Below are 24,044 nucleotides of genomic sequence, written 5' to 3'. Positions count from 1 at the left end.
TTACTGTGGCAACTTCTCTTGTGCACATGCGCCCTCCTCAGCAGAGAGAGAAGGAAGAGAGGAATTTTATTGAGTGTTCAGGGTACAGTTCTGAGAAAGTGGGGGTTAATTACACCTACTGTGTAAGGGACTTTTTAGGGGTTGTTTCTCTTTAAAGGTGAAATAACGAAAAGCTCTGGCACATACAAAATTTAAACTTAAAAGAGAGCCTTGATATCCAGCTTGGCCCCCATCTTCAGTGCAAATAAAGCAATTTGCTTTTCCACCCTTAAATATATTACCTTGATCCAACCTCTGCCATAAGAACTCCTGCCATCATGGAAAGCATACTACAGCATTAAAAGTTCCTTATTTCTGGTGACTGTGGTGAAGAGTAAATCCCATCACAAGAACTTCTACTGAACTGAATATTCTGTATCAAAAAAGGCCTTCTTTCCCTTTACACATCTCCTCTAAGCTGTCATATCCTCCCTTTCAAGGATTACCTCAGTTGTTTGTTTGTTTCTTTAATGGAGAAAAAAAAAATCACATACCTACAACATTCATTCTTTTTCTCTTTTGCATCTTTACTTAATTGAAACTTAAGATCCATGCACTGTTCTGTTCTGTTACAGTGCTGGATTTTTCAAAAAGTATTTCAGAAACCTACACATCACAGATATTTGCAATCTGATGAGTAGATGATAACAGTTCTGAAGACATATTTAAAGCACAGTGAAAAGTCTTAGGAGACTGAATACCTCCTGCTCACCAGAAGCACTGTAAATATTGTAAAACAATAACCGGTGTTTGGGATACCAAATGTAAACTTTAAGCCCTCAGAAGTGCAAGAGCTCTGGTGCTCCTTGCAGATGCTTTTTTTTTTTTTTTTTTTTTTTTACTGTTTAGAGATCCTAACTTCAACTGTAGGCCATTAACACACACCTAGACATACTCTGATCTTTGTTTAAAGACTGTCTATATGACTATACAACAAGGATTACCGTAATATATTGGCACTTAAAATCAGAAGTGGAACTCACTGTTTTCTAAAAATTTTCCAACTAAATATTGTAGGAAAATACAATAGTGTCTGCCTGAAGAACAGCAATTACCCTTAGATTAGGAGCTGAAAAATCTCTATGGCTACTGCTGAAAAGTACACTTGTAAGTTCTAGCCAAAGAAGCAAATGTACCACAGTCAAGATGTGTGTGCACATCTTGTTTTTTTTTTAGACTTTTTGTGGATAATGCAGACCAAGAGATGTGTGGCGTACATTGGAAGGCTACGAAGTTTTCAGGCAGCGTATATCGCCAGCACAAGAAAAGACTCTGCTTCAAAACTTCTTACAGCAATGATGAACAGTACAAGCTGACTGCAGTAGTTTCTGCAGCATATCACAACTGACATGAAATCATTACTGAAAGCCATGCCACTACTATTGACTTTGCAATAACTCCATGTCTCAGCACTGGTACAATGGCAGCCTGGATCGACAAATAGTCGCTAAAACTGGCTCTGGACTTTTGTATCTATTGGTCTTTGTTAATTGCATTTCTACTTTCTTTATCACATTTGCTTCTAAACACTCGGCAACACAGAGGATGCTGACAGGGCAACTAAGTTTTGTCCTAAGTTCACACAGAAACCTCAATGAAGAAGGCTGTAGACTAGATGATGTGGTATATAGCCACTCTCCCTACAGGAGCAGAAGAACAAAGCAGTGCAGCTCTTGGCAATGATCCTAAGTAAGTAAGCAGGAGAGACAACAAATGCCTCCAGAGACACACTGATATTTGGAGTTAACTAGCACTTGAAAAGCCCAGCACCTGTGTTCCCCCCACTACTAGTAGCAGCTCTGTGTTGACTCACACACAGCATATTATTCAGTCACCAGGGATTCATCTCACCTAATCTTAGATACTCACAAAGTGGATGTTGACATCTGAGTTAGCTATCCTTGTATAGCCAGTGCAAGGCAGCATACTTTTCTGCTGGAGTGTATATTGTCTTGTCCAAAGAGGGACATCTAAAGTAGGTAAGATAAATCACAGTCTAGAAGCAACAACTTTCCCCAATTTTCTGTGAGGAATTCTAGAGGAGAAGATGCCTTGAGAGGTGTATTTTTTTATTTTTATTTTTTTTCAAACAATAAGGTAGAAAATGGAAACTCAAGGTGACAAGCCTGTTCATGTCAACAGCTTAATTAGGCTATTTGCCACATAGCACAGGGTATGGAATGGCAAAATCCCAATGGTACCTCCGTTTGTCATTCTGCAAGTTGTGACATACCAACACACCTGCCCAGAACATGGCCGTCAAGGAGCAGAGAGGAAGCTTCCAGCTTCATACAGATCTCCATGAGAAGAAAGATTCCATTCTGTGTCTCATTTATTTAGGCATATAGCTCATGCATAACTACAGTAACTACGTATGTGTAAAAAAGTATGAGAAAACTGCTCTTATGGACCACAAGGACTGACTTGCAAGAACAGGGTTAGACAGGGTACCTCTGTGACTACGTTAAGGTCAATGCATGCTGCTGTTTCTCAGCATTCATATCAAATCTAAAAGTGTTTCACAAAAATATAGCTTCTCTCTTGCAGAAATTCAAAGTTTGAATCTCACCTGCTGTGCATTTTGTGTGGTTGTTCTTATCTGTGTTAATCACAATGTCAGCTTCTGAGCTGTGTAGCTGTGCGTGAATACCTGAGCTTGTAAAGAAGGTGGCCTTTGGGATTTAAGGGGGGCTTTGAAATTATATTTCAATACATATTGTCTCCTCTAAATTGGATCAAATTTGTTTCTACTGAGAAGTGCTTCACATCCTAACTACTCTGACATCTGAACAGACTATTCAATAAAGTCTACTAAGGTATAAATTCTAAGCTATGTCTTATATCATCAACAGCATTCCTGAGGAAATAGATGTTTTTTTGATCTTATCAGTTAAACAGGAAAATAAGGGGAAGAATGGCATTTCTGATAGTATCGCAGGCCCCAGAACCACAGTAGAATACTATATGCAGGATTAATTCAGATGTTGCCTTTGGAATCCACAAAGTTACACTTTTCTCTCCCTCAACAAACAGAATGCATAGTCTTGTGGTTGAAGGTGAGGGGTTATTCCTGTTTTGGTGCCATTTTCTGTCTTTAGGAAAGGGTTAAGTACAATAGTAGTGTTTTTGCAAGGAGCAATGCAATGAGGAAGTTGCAAGAGCATTGGTGCTTTTGTTTAAATGGGCAACACTACAGTCTGAGCACCTAAAAAATGAAATGTTGCCACCATCCTCTGGGGCCCAGGGGCACTGTGGTGCTAATGAAAGGCCTCTGTCTCTCTGAGACCTGTCAACCATGTATCGGAAGTATAACATGTGTATATATATGTATGTCACACTACAAGGATAGTGCTAAACTTGCACTGGGTTACCTGACACTGAATGACATGTAGGATTTTAAAAACTTTATTTCAGAGAGGGAAGGCTGATCAACCAGTCCAATCTCTCTCGTGTTTCACCCAGCTGCATTCCTATTCCTAAAAGCTGTAATCCTTGGAAGACTAAGTAGTATAGCACAGGCAAAAAGACTGAAGGAGCAGGTTGTATTATTTAATTACGATTCACTGATAGAACTGTGTTGTTTTCATGCTCATACTCTGCAGCAGAAAACACATCTAAATGCATTAGCCTAAATGAACTGGTTGAACTTAAGTTGTTTTTCCTCATAGTTGTGAAGCAGGAAAAGTATCACAGATCAGCTGCTGTAAATTAACCAGTAAGAATTTGGATATCTAAACACACAGTGAGTAGGTAAGTGATAAAGACAGGTCCTCCTTACCACCTGAGGTCACGTGATGGTTGCAGCCTGCCTTAGCTCCCAGAACAGCCTAGTAATTCAGTCCAGTTGACACTTCAAGATTAGTCTATGCATTCTGCTCAGATTCTCATTTCGAATAGAATCATAGAATTGTTTAGGTTGGAAAAGACCTCTAAGATCATGAAGTCCAGCAGTTAACCTAGCACTGCCAAGTCTACCACTAAAACATGAAAACATGTCCTAAGCACCACATCTACACTTCTTCTGAATACCTCCAGGGATGGTGACTCAACCAATTCCCTGGGCAGCCTGTTCCAATGCTCCTTTCAGTGAAGAATTTTTTTTTTCTAATCACCAGCCTAAACCTCCCCTAGAACACCTTGATGCCATTTCCTCTTGTTCTATTGCTTGTTGCTTGGGAGAAGAGACCGATCCCCACCCCACTACAACCTCGTTTAAGGTAGTTGTAAAGAGCAAATTTATTTCTTAAACTTGAAGTTAAGCCTAAAGAAGATGACATTTTTGCAGAGAAATGAAGCATATCTACATCATTCAATTTTACCCTAGTCTTTCCTTACTACATCCAGGGCTTTTATAGGATAGCATACTTGTCTTTGGTTATATTCCTGGTGTCACAACTTTTGGAAGGCCTTCCCTGCAGCACAGGGCTGCCCTGTGCACTGCACTAGCCTGTATGACCATTGCAGCTCAAGGAGCAGCCTTTGTGAGGGACTAGTTGCTTCTCAGCTCATCAGTTTCTTAAGAATCACATAAAAGTTCATGTTTAATCTCCCTTAATAAAGCTGTCAGAGGTAAACATTGCTTTACTACTTTCTCCTTAAGAATACTAGACACTCTTTGAGTGGGAGATATAGATCTAAATGAAGTCAGTTCTTAAATTACTCTCCATATTCCACAGGAATAAATCTTCCTCAAGTAGCTCTGACAATATGGCTGGAGTTGGGGATGGGAGTAAGGAGAGCAAGAAGGGGAGAAAAAAACGAAATCATCCCACCAAACCAAACCAACCTCCATTCCTGACCTCAGGCACAGAGGATAGAGGATTCTCTGAATTACTTCAAAGCAAAAACTTTCCTGTCATATCTAGTATTCAGTTTCTAGCCATGGCTAATTTTTGCTACTTAAGAGAAAGGAAGAAAATCAAATGGTATGTATAGTCAAGTGCACACTGGAGGAAAGAGTCACTTCAATGGCTGTAGGAGGCCAAGGTGTAAGTAAGTGAGCACAGAAACTCAGCCTGCAATAGCTCTGTATATTGTACAATATTTATTCCAATGAAAAATCAGTTTAAAACAGTCCCACTATTTTGATCAGATATAAATGTTTACAGTCATGAGGCATGACTGTGATTTTTTTTTTTTTTTTTTTTTTTGCACAAGTTGCTGAACAGCTGGAAACCTGGATTACGTCAGCATGTTCCCTTTTCAAGCCTGCCTGGATCAAATCTTTCTTCCTGTGATGACCTCTATAGCTTCAACTTCTCAGGATTCACTTCTGAAGAAGTCGTCTGTCTCTTTCCACTACTCATTTATTATGCCATGAAATTCTTCTGTATGAATGCACAAATTGCATTTCCAACAATGTGCCAAAGAGTATTCTAAGACTGACAAACAGATGCATATACAACACATTTAATACAACAGTTTCAGGGCTATCAGGAAAAGTGCACAGCAGTTTCTGTCTGCACACATTAACATCCAAGTCATCTAAGCTCTTCTTCTGTGCCTCTGAGTCACCTCGATTGCTATGGATTACCGTCCCTCTGGAGATTCAGAATGGCATTCCTATTATCCACTTAGCTACATGCTTTTACTATATCATCTACTTAACTTCCACCAATAATACCAGCTGCCATTACTTCTGTTCTATGAACACTGCAGTTGTAGCACATCAGTATGCTACTCCTGCCTTTTCCATTTTCCAGAGGATGTGAAATCAGGAAATTTTGCAGCATTTAGCTTACAGCTTGTAAGACATCCTGAAATAGCAACATCTAAGCTTTGAAATTTGTCAACTCTTATTTTGATTTCCTGGTTGCCAGTAGGTAGCTGTTTCTTCTTCAGTTCTGATATATCAAAGATTTCCCTCTCAAAAGCAACACTTGCTGTAGAACCATGTGTGTTCACACACACACATGTTCTTCATACTCCAGTAGTTTGTGCAGTTGGTCCACTCAATGACATGACTCAGTTTTCACAGCTTTCCCTATCCATGTACCAAATATGTTGCTCAAAGGTGTGACAGGGTTATGGATTGGATCACAATAGCAGTAGTTTGCATTCAAACAGAAAGCGAGTGAAATATCTTTTTTTTTTTTTTTTTAATAAAAAAAATCAATGCTGTTAAAGCCAGTCAGATCAAATGATTAAAGCACTACATAAAGTTAAAGAACCTGAGTCTCAGTGCAAGACATTCTGCACTCAGTTTTATAAAATTATTCCAGCTTCAAGACAAGTAAGCCTAGCTTTAAAATGGCCTACTAAGAGATAATAACCCATTAGGTTTTCCCCATAATCACCATATTATGTTCCAGTGCTGTTCTGTGCTTTGTGTCATAACTCCTAGGCTGGATAGCTTCCCTAAAAATACAAAGTTATTCACTATGTTAAATTTTTCTTCCTACCTGTTAATATCAACTTCATGGAAAATTTGTCAAATCTTATGAAGTCTTTATTATATCTATTAGCATAGCATAAGGATCTACTAAATAACTGCCAAACACTTCCAGGCACTTTTAAAGACGGAATGACCATAACAAAGAATTTTTAGTTTGAAGAGAGAAAAGAAAGAACAATACGGGAGAGAAAGAACACACTGAATGAATAAAATACTGATTTTCCAACAACTTTTATAAATAGAAAAGTAACTAGGATGGTACTAGGTAAATGAAAAGGAAGCACAGAACCATCTATGTTGGAAGAGACCTCCAAGATCACCTAGTCCAACCTCTGACCTAACACTACCAAGTCCTCCACTAAACCATATCACTAAGCTCTACATCTAGACGTCTTCTAAAGACCTCCAGGGATGGTGACTCCACCACTTCCCTGGGCAGCCCATTCCAATGCCTAACAACCCTTTAGGTAAAGAACTTTTTCCTAATATCCAACCTAAACCTCCCCTGGCGATATAATGGAAAAGTTATAATAATCACTTTTCTGGAAATGATGGTAAAGTTTTGGGGAAGCATGAGATGAGGGCATGGAAGGAAATATATGGGTATAAACTGGGGTGAAGATACTGTAAAGAAGGGAAAAGATATAGAAGCACTTACGGTGAGGCTGAGCCAAGACTGTTCAAAGTTCTTGATATAAATCAGGAATTTACTGACATGGGAGAGGAATTTTATCTTGTGGGAACTAATACTTTAAATGACAACCAAGCCCCTGCACATGGGCAACTGTACAGAATTAGTTCATTGTGAAGCTGTGCATCCATATATTATCAATACTGTCTTGAATCCCCCAATGCTTCCTCCATCTCATGACAAAGAATACGAAAATAAGAAATCACTTCCATTTTACAGTCAAATAAGGTATCTGCATCTTTTTGTATCAAATATAGCTATCAACAGTAAAAAAAAAATGAGATAATTGCAGAAGTGCAAATTTTGGGTATAAGCTGTTTGTTCCAAATTATATGTTGTTGGACAACTGAATTACTTGCTTTAAGAGCTCTGCAGAAAAGTACATTGTGCTCTTCCAACATATTCCCTTTTGCTTCTCCGATACTTCCAATCTCTAGTTTATCATCAGAGTCTGTTTACCTACGGTATGGAAAAGGGACAAAAATTTCAGCAAAAAATCCTTGTCTATATTGTAGTGCAGTATTTCAGTATCAGATCAATACTCCAGGAAATGGAAGCAAAGGAAAGCAAAAGGGTCATGTAAGTACAATGGGAAAAATTTTTATTGACCGTAAATCAGTAAGTTTTCAGTAATCATTAGTGAGCCCAATTAAATGAAAATCTCTAAATTCTTTTTAACATTATGAAATTCAACTTTTCTTTACTTTGGCCTTACATCCTGAAAGATGTCCTTAACACCAAGTAACCTTGCTGAGATGGAAAACAACACAATTATGAATAGATCCTCTTCAAACTGTACCAGTGTCCCTGCGCGATGACAGTGCACATGTTGATCCCATAAACACATAAAGAATTGGCACACTAAGGACAATACTCTTTTCTGACTACAATGCTGCATATCAGTCCTATGACCTGTTTTAAGTATTCAGTAGGGAGAATGTAATTCCTCCTGTCCTCAATGGTTTGCTCTAAAATCACAGGCACTGACATCAGCAAGAGCAGAAGTTGCTGAATACTTTTCAAGATGGTTCTCAGCGTGTGTGTGTGTGTGTGTTATTTATCTGTGTCTGTAGTATTACTATTCATTAAAAAGTCTGTCCCCATTTCAAGTGAAAAAATATTTAGTTCTCTGGCTTATGACAGTCTTTGTAAAGAGCAGTGCTATATTGATTCTTGCTTCAGTGTGTATACAAACTCATTTATAATGTTATGACCTGAACTGTAGAGCGCAAATTTAAAATGACCTATACATATTACTTGGTAACATTTGGATTGCAAGTTAAATACTCCCTGATTAAACATGAATGCTTTTCCCTGGGACTACGAGATATCTTATCAGAAAAGCCTTCTTATCAAATTCACCATCCTGGAGGCAGACACATTCTCTTGCAGTGCTGGGAGTTTATAATGATAAAATTAACAATGTTGTATTTCCCAATGAAGTCAGCAGTAGTGCACTGCATCCTACCATTAATCATTAGAGCCAGTTCTCATAACAGAGCCACTCGCTGGCCCTCAGGCACCTGCATCACTCCCCAAGCAATTCCAGTCCCCAGCAATAACTTATCGCAGAAGCCAGGGATCAAGATTAAAAACCCAGTGAATAATGGGAGACTGTGTGCACCTCTATTCCTCTGGTAGATACAAGCAAGCTAATAACCTCCTTAAAGGGGAAGCAAATCATTCTATATTTTTTACTTTATAGACAAGCCAGAAAAGACCTGTATCTATGTCTCAGTAAAATTTATTGTATTGTTTAAGTTAACTTGTTTCTGCCTTGTGGAAGGCATCAGCATGCATAAAACATTTTTTTTTGGGGGGAGGGGTTCCTTTGCATAGCACTCTTCCAAGTGCACTATATTCTGCATACTGATTACAATAAAAAACTGCAGGGGAATGAAATTTTAATTTAAATTGGAAAATCAGAAACATTACCCATTTTGCAAAGCATTTGGGCAAGCAGTATAATCAGAGACCAGATTTCCTGCTGGTAAAAAATGGCTTGAATTCACAGTCATGCCATAGAGGTGATAAAAGAGCCCTTGCAAATGCATTTCAGCCATAGCTTCTCCCCCTCTCTTCTTCCCAGTCACAGAGCACGGTACTAAAATACTGAGTGTTCTGCTGCTGCTGCAAGTCTGCAATTCTCTGGGAAAGAGTCTGCTGCAATCGATGTAGCTCACAACTTGCTAAACATACATGAGAGACAGGCAGGTCTGGAAATAAAAAAGGAGTATGTTATTGAGACCTGCAAGGGAACCTAACTTGGAATTACCTACTGGGAGAAAAAACACATACATACATACATACATATATATATATGGGGGGGAATATGGGGGGGGGAAGAGAGAGAGAGAGAGAGAGAGAGAGAGAGAAAGGTTTTTGTCTCACTGAAGTCAACATCAAATATTATTTCATTTTCCAGTCCATATGCAGCTCTACCCTAGTTATTCCTATTTTCACCTACAGAACATATACAGCTTTTATATAATTATCATACTGTTTATTCAAAAATGAATCTGGAAAAAAAAATGTTTGCAGTCCTACAGCAACATCAGAAGAAATAAAAGAAGTCTATTGTGTCAGACTCTACTGAGACATAATATGTTAAATGCTGCCCCTTAGTATGCTCAAGTATGTCATATTTCAAGATTATCATTTTTCTAGTGGTTACTATGAAGAGGGTGCTTGAATTCATAAGAGAAAATCAAAAATTAATATGCTTAACATAATTAATACTACAGATTTTGTATATGAGGTGAGAAGAAGAAGGATTTGAAATACTGAAGTGGAAGAGAACAACAATGGGACTTCAACAAAGATAAATCTTCTAAGTTGCAAGTATACCATTCAAATAGGCAGTTCTTTGCCACACCTGCATATGATGCTTGAGTCAATGGCAATTTCAGACAGCACACGGAGCTGAACCAGTAAAATATGTAACACTGAATCTCGGAGCAAAATGCATGAAGAGAAGTGTAACTGAATCATAGATGGTCCTATCTCATAATGAATGCTACAGGCACTCAGAGAACTCGCTGTCACTGTGGATCTAATTTGCCATTTACAATATATGAGATATTAAGAATTATGGAGACTGCAAATTAATTTATTTTTACAAGCTGAAACTTACTACCAAAAACTCAGAGACAAATGATGGATAACAACATGAACAAAAAATTGCCAAGTAAAACCAGTCATTGAGCCTAGTGTTCTATTGCCTTCTTGTTTTCAGAAATAAGTTGTTTTCAGTTGACAGATCTCCAAAATTCTGTCTGTTTTTCCTACCTTGACATTTGCTAAAAATATAACTTAATGAATTAGTCTATTTAGACATCAAAGGAAAAACAAAACAAAAACACCAAACTTTTAATTCTGAAGTGAATGAATGGTGGAACACGATGCCTAGAGAAGCTGGGAATTTTCCATCCTTGGAGCTATGCAAACCCATTTTGAACATCGCCCTAAATGACCTGCTCTGTTTGACTCTGCTTTGAGCAGGGGCTTGGAGCTCCAGAAGTGCCTGCCAATCTCAGCTATGTTGTTACTTTGCGATTTTATGAAAATATATTTATACATGGTAGTTAATGCATTGCTCACCCTGGTCCAATGTGTTTGACCAGAAATCTAAGAGATACCTGTGATTACAAGCAAACCATGGAAATGCATGTTCACTCAGAAAATCCTTCTCAGTAAGTGGCAGTCAACTTTCAGCAAAAGTTAACTTTCAGTCAACTTTCAATGAAACAGGCCTTCATGTCTGCCAGCATAGTTTCAAAGAACTGTATTTGTTATCCTTGTTTTGCATGGTGAAGACTTGCACAGAATAAATAAAATAGCTGTTTTTCCCAGGAACCGCACGTGAGAGATGGTGATGAGGAGAATCTGAGTCAGGACCCAGCAATGACCTATTTATATGCATGGTTTGTTAAGAGGTGAATCAGATCTGAAAGGATGAGATTCATGAATGACCCCTGTGGATGATGTGAACTTCAGTCTTCCTTGGTCATAGGATGGATAAATTAAAAGCTTTCAGAAGTGGTGTAAAGGTACAGATCAAGTATCTGCTAGACATGACTTAACAGTGGAAGAAGGCAAGTTTTGATTTAGGCAAACAACTAAGAATATACCAAGGTCCTTCCTCTTTCTAAAAACATACAAGGTATTTAGGTAAACACAGTCCTAATTCAAGATATCGTTAATTGTCTTCTCAGAATGAGGTTCTGAATCAGCACTGCAGATGGGTACAAAGAAGCAATAGCATAGACAAGAAATTCTGCTAGCACAGACAGCCAAGACATCCAATGTGTCTGAAATTCCAGGGGAAAGGGAGTGGGCATGACTGTTGTGGAGGGAGTATGAGAAGTGAAGCAGTTGTGCAACAGACCACTACTAACCTGTAAAGGATGCAGCATTGACTTTTTTTTTTTTTTTTTAATTGTATTTTTAAACTCATACCTTGCAGTCAAACATGATTCACTGTTTCTTCCTCTGTGCTATGAGAACAGTCATTTTCCTAAGACCAGGCAATGGAATACTGCATATTTACGACATCAGACCATCTTTCCAGCAAAGCATTTTTAACTTTAACATGTTAGAATCATAATGACAAGAAGGTATACTTCTGCCCCAATACAGGGAAATGAGGAAAAAGAGATGGGCGTTTACTAAATCCATACATTCTGATGGCTGATGAAAGACAATGGTGGAGAAAGGTATGATGTTAACTCCTGTGAATTACTTTCTGTGGCTCAGTATCTGTGGTTTAATTCAGTATTTTAAAGAAAAAAGTATGTTTCAGAGTTGAGCCAATTTAGAATGTAAATTCAAACTTGGTGTTTTCAAAATTATTATTCTTATGAATACACTCTGGAGTGTATTTTATATTTTTATATAATATACATATATATTTTTACATATTATACATTATATATTATATATTTTTATACATATTATATTTTTATATAATATACACTCTGGAGTGTATATTATTCTTATGTATACACTCTGGAGTGTCTCTTGCTTTTGTTTTCTCTCCTGAGCAGCATACTTTAACACAAACAGCTAGTGGATCAATAAGCAGCTTGTTTTGCGGTCTCTATGTGCATTGATTCATGAACCGTTTGTCTCCTTGTAGACACCATAAGAAACAATTATCACTTAATAATGCACCATTACATCATCAGTAGCCAATCAGAATGCTGAAGAAACGGAATTTTCTTGTCCGCTGTATATCATCCGTATATTGGAGTTCACTCAATTTCAGAATAAATCAATATATATATATATTTCTTTCCATGGTCTGGGTATTTTGGAAGTGCTCATTTAATTTCTCCCTACAAAAACAAAAGACTGGTCCCCTCCAGTTTGGTGTTATCTGCAAACTTGACAAAAGTGCACTCCATCACCTGTTCTAGGTCAGTGATAAAGATGATAAACAGGATGGGTTTCCCACAGGGATCCTGCAGTGCTTCACTTGTTACTGGTCTCCAGGTAGAAAACAATCCATTATTTATCAATAACTCCTCCTAGTCTGGAATACACTTATTTCTTCTGCATATTGTAGAAACCTACAGGTGCATTGTATTGATAATAAAGGTACTCATTTGGTCATTTTTAGAGCAGGTTATCATTGAAACATCTCCAGAAGGGACCTTTTGAGGTCATTTAATCAAACTTCATGCTGACGTAGTAAATATAACTTAGCTGGTAAGGTTATGAACATTTTCTTTAAACACAGTATAACCTATATTAACAAGTATAGAAACAATGCAAGTCCCTTCTCCTTTATCTAAAGATAGCAAGAAATCCTTAATATTCATTATATCATCTGTATTCTGCTTATCCATGGCTTTTGAGAGGCATCTAATTCTAACTCCCTTACTCAGTCCTTCAGAAAAAAAAAGTGCAGCAGTGAAGAAGATAAATAGAAAATGGTTATAAAAGGAATTCCCTGACACAAGGGTCACCAAAGATCAGCATGCAGAAATTAGCCTGACACAACTGCAAGAGTTGTATCTATATATACATACATGTAATGAAGCATCCCTGCAATTTTATATTGTGCTAGAATGCTAAATTACACCAAGTCCAATTGATACTTTAAGGACTACAAGAGCATTTGGACAAAAAGTTATATCCTGAGAAGACAGGTTAATTCAAGATATAAGTAAAAAGAATACCTAAGGTACTGGAGTAGTGTTCTTCCTGGGTATCTCTTATATGATTGTAGCTTTAACAGTACTTTACACCCTGTGTTTCAGGGCTTCGTATTACTATGGTGATGACCATTTAGCATACCTTATGGTTGGCATTTATAAGTACCTTACTTCCAGTGACCAAAACCACACCTGTTTTTGTTGATATTACTTAGCTGTAGCTTTGCCCTGCTCTGTGGTTATAGCAGCTCTGAAAGCGGCAGAATGCACTGCAGAACCACTCTACCAAACTAATTCCTTCCCAAGACAAATGAAGCCCTCTCGCAGCCTTGATATGACAAAACCTACTATTTCTGCAACTACTCAGTGAATTGCACTGCCTGCTTTCACTGCTGGAGAAGATGAAATTTCTGTTTCTACCTCACACCAAAGTAGCCTGCTGCCTCAGAAATCAAAATCTAACTCCTCACAGAGAAAAATATGTGGTCAGAAGAAAAAGAACAAAAAGCACTGGCTGCTTATTCACCCCCCAAACTCTCATACAAAAATTGCACACAATTCTCATTTTTCAAGATAGCTACCTGCAAGGTACCCCCACAGCCAAGGTGACACCACAGCTTAATTGATGCTAACAGTGTAATTCCCTCATGAATTAGAGGATGCCCAGAGAATAATGGTCCCTGGAGGCTACATAAATGCTACCGAAAACCACCTCAGATTTTGACATCTTGCATGACCACAGCTTTCTGCTGTAATTAAGACTTTTTGCTGTTATGCCTAACGATGTTTAAAGCCTACTTCTTTCATTAGACAGCCATTTCTGTGCTATACTGGGAGGTAATCAGAGGCCCCCATCTCCTAGATGGGGGCTCTAACCTATTGCTCTTACCTATTGCTCTAACAGAATGTTAGAGCAATAGGTAAACTGTCCTGGGTTCAGTGCTGTCAAGGGCTCTGCATTCCCCTAACAACATTAATACAGAAGCCGTCTCTTTCTCTCTTAATAATGTAACACTCAGCTGATGCTTCTGCTAGTTGCACTAGTGAAGAGGAGGCCCACAGTATGAGTACCTCTGAGGGAGATTCCTCAAGAAAATAAATTTGCTCTAAGCTAGGGATGTCCAGTTCTTTAAGGGGAGAGTCATAGTTGCTCCTGACCAGTGAAGCAGAGCTTTCAGTTTTTCTGTAACAGTTACTTGGATTGCAATCACTGTAATGTTTGTAAGTTAATAAATATTTTTCTTTTAAACTGTAGGATTTGATGATTTGTGTATGCCCATTTGGTTACATAAGCTTTTAAAAGCATGTATCACACTAAGGAAAATACAAGACTCTCTTTTGCCACATTGCCAAGACCATTTGGGGACTGCACAGGGTACAGGTGATCTGAGGCAGGGAAATTTTCAAAATTCTATATGATTTATATCTGCTCACTTATGAAAAGAAATCATGTACCATGTCTAAATTCTGGCTCAAAAAATAAAGTCATGCAATTGTTTGCTATCCATATACACTATCTAAGCATGCAGTTAGACACATTAGTGTTGACTATCAACACATGTTCAAAAGAAGATGTTACATGCAGACTTTAAGAAACCACCCAAAAATATATTTGGATATATATTTGGATATATATTTGGATAGATACTGGTAACTGCCCAGAAATGGATATGCATTACGAACCACGACAGCAACAGTTCAAATGTGACTATGTAACAATGTGCTTTTATGCCTCTAATATTATAATTTTATCTTTTTGGACTACTGAATGATTATTATTTTGTTTGGCAGTATGCTAGACTTTTGCGAGCCTTTAACAAAATCATCTCCCTGAATACAAAGCACTGAGTGTTAAATTCAGCTGGGCTGGAAATGATGCTTCAGTTTTGATTCTTGGCTTGCAGGGTTTCCGTCACTGCCCACATCAAACATTGCATTCTATCTTTCCACTTCATTTTTATTAATGACAGCATCAAAATAATTACTATATATATATCTCTGTAGTATTACAGGGGGAAATTTCAAAAGGATCTTTTTTCTTTAACTCAGTTCTGTGGACCCAGTGCAAAGTAGTAGGCTTACTTAGATTCCTAGATACTTGAAATTGCCTGATGCATTATGCCATATATGCCTTCTTTAATTGTTCTTATCTAGCCATGGAATAAATCTTCTTCCCACCCCCCAAGAAGTGCACAGCATTTGAAAAAGAAATGTTACAGATAACTGTAAAGATCTCTATAGGAACTGCACAAAATCCCCATATGTCAATAAGGGAAAGTGTTTCTTCAAGATGATGGTTTCTAAAGTAGAAGAAAAAAAAAGCTACATTGCTGTTTGAATTTACTGAGCATCTTGGCAGGACACAAGGACCTAGACTGAGCCTGGACCTAGATGAAAATTAGACATGACACAGAACAGCGGACCACATTAAGGAAAGTGTTTATCAACATTATTTTACAGAGGTGATGAACCAGCATGAATTTCCATAGGGCCTGAGATTTCTCTGATTTCTGATCTTTTTTTCTTTTCTGAGCTGAAAAAACTTACTGGCAAATCTGCATACATTTAAAAAAAAAAAAAAAAAAAGGTGGAGGAAAGGCTCTTTATTGCTCTCTCTCATGCGATCAAACCTAATTTCCTTCTCAATTTGCTGAGCCACTATCTCCGGTAATTGCAATTGGAGTGTCAAAACTGTTGGCATCTTGAAATAATGGGATACTACCCAGTATCAATCTCATTTCACATTTCTGACAGAAAGCATGATTTTCCTTTGTCTGTCTCATTTGCAGTAACAAACTGCATGATTTCCATTTTCACTAATAATTTCGATACACACAGTTGGATGACCAACATTTCAGATCTATTCCTTCATTCTTATATTGACATAAATGTTCTTTTGTATCTGGAAAAGTATTTAAGGCCTCCACTCCAACACTTTAATTTTACTTGTAAAGCAGAAGAACAGAAAAGAGTTTATTTCCTTAACCTGGATCAATATACAAAATAATTGCTGAAAGCTAGAGGAGGCAACTTATGTTGGATAAAATGCTAATGAGAGTACAGTTGAAAAGAACAAATTATTTTATTTTCCTCCTAATACTTGTCTCTTGTAGCTGATGAATCCTACCATGACTCTAGATATCTCAGATTTTTATTCTTTGTGCTTAAAATTAAACGTCTTTTTCATCTTTTTACACAACTTTAGACATCCATTTTGGAGATATTTCCTTTTTTTCCACACACGAAATGTTTGGTCTCCTCTTCAAAAACATGCCACAATATTTGGTGTTTCCTATTTAAACCTCCATCTTTAAAAAAGGAAAGTTTTGAGTAGAAGACATTAGGTCACATCAATCTATGTAACTTTCAGAAGGAATATTCTTTGAAGTAAGTTATGACTGATTTATCCAAGAAGAAAATTCCAGAGAAAGTCTTTGGCTTAAAATTTAACGCCACCTTTAGTTTTTCTCTGTAAAGCCAGGCCCCTTCCCCATGGTTCTGCTCCCTTCCAGGCCTCTGACTGTCCTGAAGACCCTCCCATGGGCTTCAAGTTTATCAATATTTTGTACTGGGAGTCCAAAACTGAACTCAGTACTGCAAATGTGGGTTAAAAGGTGCCAAGTAAGGGGAAATATTTGCATTCCATGGTCTATGGCTTTCCTGACTATGTGATCTAGACTATTTTTGTCTATCAGAGAACACCATCTCCTTTCATTTAGCAGAGACCTTCATCCTGTTTCCACACTTTGTCTTCAGAGTAATCTACATATTTCAAGTAGGTCAACGTTGCTATTCATCCCAATTTCACCAAAGGGAAAACAAAAAAAGAAACAAACCCCCACAGAAGAACACCAAAATCTCATGCTTTCAGTCTTGTGCATAACGCACACCTCAGTTTGAGGTGAGGCTATCTGGGCTGCAGGTATGAGCAGTAATTTATGCTGATAGACTCAGCCACCGTTTGAAGCTATTTTTGTTCCACAGATATCTGCATGTTTGCCTCTGACTAATGACAGACAGTTTATAACCTAAAACCTGAGTGGAATTTCAGATTGCTTTTCACCCACTTTTTTTTGCAAAGTATGGGGAATGTGGCATTAATTAAGAATACATTTCGCTATTTCCATTTGCATAAAATGCAATCAGATATTCATATTTGATAGCAATTTCTATTTTGACAGAGCAAATTTCAGTGAGCATAACGTTGTCTACAACTGGGGAAAAAAAATGCTTGAATGACCTATGAGATCCTTTTGTTAGGAAGATGACTTCCTTCCCAAAATAAATCTGTTCCTGCTATACCATGTTATTCCTCTCTACTACAGTAACTGTCACAGTATTCTCTTAAAATTACCTTTTGGAAGATTTACAGACGACCATCTCCCAGCTCTTTACTGAGCCAAAATATGTGTGTGTGAATTAGAACCACCTAATCAGGTTGTAACTGTGACTTAGATGACCCCTGCCTGCTCTTCGTACTGATGCTGTGGCTTCTGTAGCATGGTACACAGAAAAGGTTGAGCAAAATTCAGACCCAGATGCACTCTTTGAATATTCATGTAGTAGTTTATACACTGGAGTTCAATCTGATACACCTTGCAAGTGGAAAATGATTGGCAATGTTTAGAGAAGTTGTTTGCATCCCCACATTTAAAAATAAAGCAAGCCCAGACTACTCCACTACTTTTGACTTGAAGGACTGCCTAAGTCCTTCCTGAGTAAAGTTTTGGCACCTGTCTTCTTCCCTCTCTGAGCAGAAAACAGTGCTGAAGAGGAATAACTGTGCCGTATTTCCCATTACCAGCAATAATAATAATAAAAAAAGGCACAAACAAAAAAAACAACCAACCAAAAATAAAACAAAACAAAAACTTTCCCCAAATGCTGGGTGTCAGAGAATTTAATGAGACTCGCACACATCCAGTTTTCCTTTTTCTATCTTGCCAGCAAATTTCTACAGCCTACAATCCACTACCTCTACTGAACACAGCTAGCATACTATGAACACGGAACAGCACTGTTAGGAAGAAAAACTACACAATATTTATGTATACTGAGCTGTGCCTGAAGAGCCACTGCACAAGTTCATGGTCTTTCTCAGTCCTTACTAAGGAAATAGAAGCTTTCCCATACTGCTTACGGTACAGGATAGGTTATGTCGAGCTTAGTAACAAATCAATACAGAGATAGGTAAAAACAAGCAACTGCAGCAACTGCTTTGTATATCAATATCTATCTATATAATATCTATCTATAGATAAAGAGTAGTCTGTATCAACATAATAAGTGTCAATAGCATCCATAGATAGTTAAAGGGCAGTGAGCACACAGAATCATGGAACAATGGAGGTTGGAAGGCATCTCTGAAGGTCATCAAGTCCAACATTGTGCTCAGAACAAGAATAGCTTGCAAAGTGCCATGTTCAGACTGGTTTTGAGTATCTTCAAGGATGGGGACGCTACACTCTCCCAGGGCTTTCCTTATGATGTTTGACCACTGTCCTGGGGAAAAATAATAAATACCCTAATATCTAATCACAATTGTTCTTAAGTGTAATATGTGACCACTGCAATAGAATGTGCCACCGGTCCATTTGCTGCATGACTCCAAGAAAAGTCTGGCTTCATCTACTCTGCAACCTCCAATTAGGCAGTTGTAGGCAGCAGTAAGACCTCTTCAGCACTTCTCTCCAGGCTGAACAAACCCAGCTTTCTCAGCCTCTCCTCATACACCCTGCAGAGTTAAGATTGCTACAGTATTCTTTGGGTCAGAGACAGTGCATTAAAAAGAAGCATTCTTGTACACAACCAATTGTAATACACCTCTGATTTGGTTCTTCCTCCCCCTATACACACTGAGATTTCACTGCACGTGATGCAGCAGGATGAAATTACAGGAGAGACCTAGAACCAAACAGTGAAGATGTACAAATCTTCCAAGTCTCATTGCTTCTGCAACATAGGGACCTCAGGGAAAATACTCTTTCTCTGTGCTCAGGTCTCCATGTGTAGAATTATGATATGAGGATCTCCTCTCATAGATTTCAATTATGAAATTCACTGTTTTGAAATTATTTCTAGTCTGTGGTTTTACAATGCCTATTAGAACACAGTAACTAGAATAACAATTACTTAAGGCAAACAATGCAAAGAAGAGAATTAGACCCACAGTGCCAGTGATTCTGTAAAGTTTTAACTAGACACTACAGTGTGCTGGTAACTGTTTTGATTGGATGGCATGCTTATGTTCCTTTTGATAAATCTTTGCTGCAAGAAATATGTCATTTTTTCCCCTATATATCCACTGCCATTTATGCATTTTTTATGGAACGTCTTTTCTCAAAAAGCACAGATTTATCTGCCATTCTATGTGACAAATTTTTCTGTGTGCAAAATAAAACTGTGTAACTTTGAAATTCCCCTTGCAAGATAACTTTCATTCTTAACGGAATAAGACACAATTAGGAAAGCAAATCCCACTGCATAGCAACTTCTATGTTGCTTTAAAACATCTAGATATTTAAAAAAATACTTTTGGTGAGAATTTTTTATCTTCTGTGGAATATTTTCAAGTGTATCTTTTCTGATGGCACCAATTTTGTTTTGATGACCAATCTTGTAAATAAATTAAAAAAGCATCTTTTTAAAAATTACTCACCTTTTTAATTGGAGAAAGGGAGAACTCTACCCAAAAAGAATGAAAACTTAAAATCCCAAAATAGATGTTCAACAACAGTATCAGGTAAGTGTAGTCATATTTCTCTGCCATCATCTCAAATCAATAGTCTTGCAAAGACATCAGAGGACAACAGACCTACCTACCTTTCAGACCAAGGATGTGAGTATTTGGCGTTCTTCAGCCCCGCTGTAATGTGTGTGGCTCTTGACAGTTCACCTGATGTTTGCGTTCCTTAGTTTCCTCACCTATAAAAGAAACACACGAAAAATTTGCTCAGTTAAAACTAGTACAATTAAACTAGTTAAACCAGAAAACAGTTAACTACAGTTCAGCAGAACAGTGCAAGAGCAACAGTTACACAAAAGCAACATGTTAATAAGGTGCTTATGATTCTATTCATTTAGGTTTATCACTGAGGAAAGAAATGAGGGAAGAATTTATCTAACAATATATACAGCTAGCTTTCAAAATGGTTACTAACTGTAAATTTAATAATTATCATAGCAGATATAATACACAAAACTAGATCTTCATGTCTTAAAATGAAAATGATTATTTTTTGTTGTTGAGTGTCTTTTTTTTCATCTGAAGAATTTTTCCCCGCACTGTAGAGGAAGATGACTTATGAGGACTTACTATGTAAAGAGTGTTTCACAACAGAATTAATCTTAGGAGCATGAGAAATTCATCAATATATTCTCTTGCATCCCCAAACTCTAAGTGATGCCTGATTTGAGCGGAGAAAACAAACCTATAGAATTAGGGGAAAACATTCTACTGAGCTTCTGGAGTAACAACTGCTTAATGTCCAGCAGTGTGCCAAATGCATCTGCTGCTGTTGTACTCAAACTTCATTGTCTGAGCACAACACCCTATGCTAGAAATACAATTTTAGTATGCCTATATAAAATAAAACCTATTTTAATTATGCATGCAAATGTGCAACTATTAAAAATGATGTATAACCCCAACTTTAGGACTGAGTGGTAACTAACATGAAAATACATTTCAAAGAGCTCTGTGGATAACTAGCCAAAAAAGGATTATCTCACTGTTCATCAGCCGCTGGATAGAGAAGTCAATGGATTTAGAGCCAATGTGCTTAATGAGAGAGTTATGCCTTCACAGGGTCTTTGTCTTGAATCTCATTGAATGAACGGTGGGGATGCATTTTGTACTGTAACAGACTGAAATGTTCTCTTCTGCTTTCCCTTCTTTCTTGCATGACAGCACCATCTGTTTACAAATACATCACTGGAATGACAGTGCTCTGATGATGTACTAATATAATACATCATCAAAGTGCCATCATTGATGATCTAATGATGTATTAGAATGCTGTTTATCAAAACCCTGTTGCTTTGATGATGTATAGGTGCAATACATCACAGAAATGTCTTGCACTGGTGGCACTGTACTGATAGAGACCTTGTGGGGAAAAATGGGTCCCGTTAGGACGCAGCAAGAGAATGAAATGCAGACAGATTAAAAGAAAAAAAAATGAAAATGAAGGAAATAAACAGTCAAATGTTTAAATGAATTATATTAAGAGGAAGTTTCAAAGGTGAGGAGAAAAGGACACTGATTTCAGAAAACCAAGTTTCTAATGAAATTGGATTCATCATGGAGAGATAGAAATTTGATCTCATTATGAGTGCAACAGAATGAAAAAGAATGCCAAAAAGGACCTAGTTTGTACGTAATAACTGTTTCACAGATATAAATTCCCTATTCTCTTTCATCCTTTCCTTTAATTTATTTCTGCAAGTAGGCTCTAAAAATAAACAAGTGGTTTAAGGCTATGAAGTAGAATAACAGTAATTTATCAAGAATGCCCCACACAATTCCCAAAGCTAGTTTTGGGATACCTCATTTAAACGACTGTACTTTTTTTTTTTTTTTTTTTTTTTTTTTTTTTTTTAAGCAGGTCCTGTGCTTTGAACTGCTACACATTTCATTGTTCACATGACCCCCAGAGTTTTGCACTCAGCAAAAATAAGCTGAGATCACAAGTCTGTGATATATGTATATACTGGTTGGGATGGAGTTAATTTTCTTTACAGTGCTTTGTTTTGCTTTTGTGACCACAACAGTTCTGATAACACAGCAACCAATAAAACAAGAGTTGAAGATGGTATCATAAACTTTTGGTCAAAGCTAACTTGCCCTTCCTATCAGCTTATGGGGCATGGAATCTCTCTGTGGTTGGTTTGGGTCAGCTTTCCTGGCTGTGTCCCCTTCCATCCTCTTGTTCACTCCTATCCTGCTCACTGGGGGACAGGCAGAATAAGAAACAGAGAAAACCTTGGCACTGTTTAATCACCATTCTATTTAGCAATGGCTAAAATACTGGTGTATTACCAACACTGCTTTGGTCACAAATCCAAAACATGGCACCATACTGGCTGCCATCCCAGCTGGACCCAGAACATATATTTCCATGATAGCATTTAGCATGCATGAGATGCTGCAACACTGAACAGATGTATTAACACTATAGAGAGAAATCTAATAGAGTCAATAAAATAATCTTCCTTAAAGGCAACAGATTATCCCAACTTTATTTTGATTGAACTCTGAAGCAAACTGATCTTTGCCATTTCTAGAGCACTTTGATAAAAGTTTCATTTGAAATCACGAGAAATAGGTTAAGGACATGGCAGTCTACCTGCAAAACTGGTGCAGTGTGAGCAAAGCAGAATTCTTAAAGAAACATACAACAAAAATACTTCCATAATAATTTGGGACTTGGACTTAAGTCCAAGTAAGTGCCCACCCAGTGGAGTTGACAAACTAAATGATAAAACTAATATTTAGCATTGCATACGTGAATGGAACTGAGTAAACATTGACACAGAAATCAGGCTTTTAACTAAAAAAGTGCATCTTAAGAAGACTACATAACCCTGTGACAAAGGCATTGACTAGTAATCAGCCTACAGCTCCCAGCTCTAGCACAAATTCCTGCTGTGACCCTGAGTTAAAGCTTTTTGATTTCTGTATGCTTCCCTCTCCTTTCCATGATCACCCTTTCCCTCCCACTTCCCTATGCTCCTCCTGCATTCAGCACAGGGGCTGCAGTAATAGGAGTTTATGTGTGTCCAAGCACAGCGAGGCCCAAACTTGCACAAGATTTCCGTGCTGAATATAAATAATCACAGAATAACAGGTTTGGGATTTTATCAATCAATCTATATAACAAAAGTTTTCCTTATTTATTTATTTATTTATTTATTTATTTATTTATATTTTTTAAAGACTGAATGGATTCTGCTTGATTTTGATCAGGCTTCCTTAAAAAACCAACCAAACAAAAACAACCCAGAAAGAGCTCTTTAATGCTGCCAGAGAAAAAAGGAAGGCTGAAGCATGAAGAATCTAACAGCTGTTCCAGCTGAGAGTTCCCACACCTTTGCTCTTAAACATTAAGATTCCTTGATTTTTTTTTTTAATTATTACTATTTTCTAATAAAGGATATTTTTCTTGCAGATAGGCAGAAGGCTGCTGAGTTTGTTTTGCTGGCACAAAGCAAGTGTCATCAATTTTCAAGAGCCATCATAGTAACAGGCTCATTTTATTTCTGTCGACCTTGTTGTTATTCATTTTAGAGGCTCTTTACAGATTCACGAAGTATTTTTCAAACAATGCAAAAAAGTCTCCCTATGTGACCTCCGGTGGAAAAATGACCAAGAAATGCTAACTTGGCAGCCCCTTCTGGTAAATCCAGACCACATCACTCCAATGACAAGGCTTGTTGGTACAGAAAACAAGCACACTACTTCTACAGAAGAGCCAGCTGCCATTCCTGCTCCAGTTTTGGGATGTTCCAAAGCTTAAGACCAACTCCAATGAGCAAATGGAATTATTTTGGTAAGTCTAGGCTTCCAACTATGAATATATATATATATATATATATACATACTATGAATACATAGGCTTCCAACTATGAATATACATATTGAATTATGAGCATAATTCAATGCTCATATTTGTGTACAAATATACAAACTGTCTATGTACACAAATCCCACAGAGCATTATATTTTCAGTATGTTCCTAGAAAAAGAGCACAAATGGTAAAA

Source organism: Aythya marila (assembly GCF_965140915.1).
Source record: "Aythya marila genome assembly, chromosome: 15".
NCBI classification, from domain to species: Eukaryota; Metazoa; Chordata; class Aves; order Anseriformes; family Anatidae; genus Aythya; species Aythya marila.
Note: the sequence above shows the minus strand (reverse complement) of the source record.